Source organism: Pinus tabuliformis, chromosome 1_2, assembly GCF_031772625.1.
Source record: "Pinus tabuliformis cultivar Carrire ecotype Pingquan chromosome 1_2, CPIR1, whole genome shotgun sequence".
In the NCBI taxonomy this organism is placed as follows: Eukaryota; Viridiplantae; Streptophyta; class Pinopsida; order Pinales; family Pinaceae; genus Pinus; species Pinus tabuliformis.
In genome coordinates this window covers 318,429,465-318,431,341 of record NC_142298.1, presented here as the reverse complement: position 1 = coordinate 318,431,341, position 1,877 = coordinate 318,429,465, and the positions used below count along the sequence as shown (strand labels likewise).

General features: G+C 36.3%; 1 pseudogene; it reads left to right on the top strand.

Moving 5' to 3' along the window:
- The first annotated feature begins 1,192 nt into the window (after positions 1-1,192).
- LOC149205652 (U2 spliceosomal RNA) lies at positions 1,193-1,307 on the top strand (annotated as a pseudogene).
- The last annotated feature ends 570 nt before the right edge of the window (positions 1,308-1,877 follow it).

The following is a 1,877-nucleotide window of genomic DNA, read 5'->3' as shown; positions in this document are numbered from 1 at the left end:
AGGAGAGACACTTAGCTACTCTCATGTGCAACACTCTACCCAAAAGTTGAGAATACATTCATCGTGTTTATAAATAAATTCATAAATGAAAATAGAAGAAGGTGAGAAGATGAGGCATGGAAGGCCTAGCGTCATAGGGGCTAAGGTGGAAAAATGATGGCCGAATTGTCAAGGCCATAACTATTGTGCACAAAATGAGAATCAGTTCCAAAGCTCGTAAAAGAGCTCACAATGAGATAGAATACATGAAAAGGGTGTGTACTTTAGAGAGAAAAAAATTGCTGCCAAAAATGATGTTTGATACCTGCAAATGATGCAAGATGTGGGAATCTCAAATTAGCATTGAGTTGTCCAAAGTTTCTAGAATGGTCAACAAGGTCCAAATTCTTGCATGAATCACATTAGTGGTATTAAATGCATATGTGTGAATGTGAAAATTTTCCCCCATTTGCATAGACAAGGATTGACACATCTTAATCGACAATTGTTTTTCTTATGCTAGTCTTGCATATTTAATGTTGCATTTTGTGGCAGTGGTGGAAAAAAAAAGCATTCCCACTTTAGATCTTGTTTCATATCCAAGGCTAGTAATATATAACTCTTCTCCCACATTTCATCAATATTTTCCTTTGTCTCCAATATATATATATATATATATATATATAGAGAGAGAGAGAGAGAGAGAGAGAGAGATATTCCTCAATTATATATATATATATATATATATATATATATATATTCCTCAATTGTTCGCTTCTCCCCCCACCCCGACTTGGGCCTCACACGACACATCCCAGATTCTCATGTGGATGTCATTAATGGGTTATTTGGGCATAGAGTTGGATGAAGCTTTAATGAAAGTGCATGCACCCATTTCTACCCACTCTGTTTTTTAAATGCTATCTGTTGAATTTTCATTCTTTCAAGTGCATCGAATGTTGTAGAGTGGAGTGAAAAGAGGATATTTAACTAGTGAAACCAATGAGTTGACTCAGTGAAGAGTGAAAATGGTAAGAATATGAAGACATTAATTATTTATTAGTTATAAGTTTTATGGTACATGGAATGTTTATTTAAATTGTAAGTATTATTGGAGGGGGGGATAAAAATGATTTTTACCACATGCATGAGTGAGTAGAAAGAGAGAAGAGGGCGGGTAGTAGAAAAGGGACAAAGAGATCAGGGATAAAGCATACCTTTCTTGGCCTTTTGGCTAATATAAAGTGTATTATTTGTTCTTATTTTTTAAATATTTGATAGGTGGTTCATAGAAGCACATATTATTAAATGCATTCTTCCCATGCCCCTTGACAATATCTCCAAATTTCCTAAAATTTCCATCTGTCGCCATGGTCCAGTTCAAGAATATTAACACGATTCAATTTCAATGCTTGTGCAAAGTGCAAACTTGATACAGGGCTTCCCCGTCTCTTAGGATAGACTAAACCATGTCCAAGTGTTGTTCACATGGAACCTTTCTCCACTTTAGTATTTAAAGTTCTCATTTGACTATTAGCTCCTACCACCAAGTTTTGCACTGGGGGATGATCCATCGAAGGTTTCTCAATGACTCCCACATCCTCCTACTCATCAGAGCCTAGAAATTGCTATGACGGTCAAGTATAGGCCGCACACTTTAGAGCCATCCATTTTTTTGGGCTAGTTCATTTGGTAAGTGAGTTGTTACACACTCCTTGGAAGATTTCAATTTCCATGACCATCATCCTACCATCGTAATCAACCAACACCCTTTGTGGGATCTGAGTTAGTGCATAATTTTGAAACATAACTCAACTTTTGGTTCATACCACATTTCCAATTTTGCTTATAAAAAATGGCCCACTTCCAACTTTTCAGACTCCTAAGTGATCTGGTAT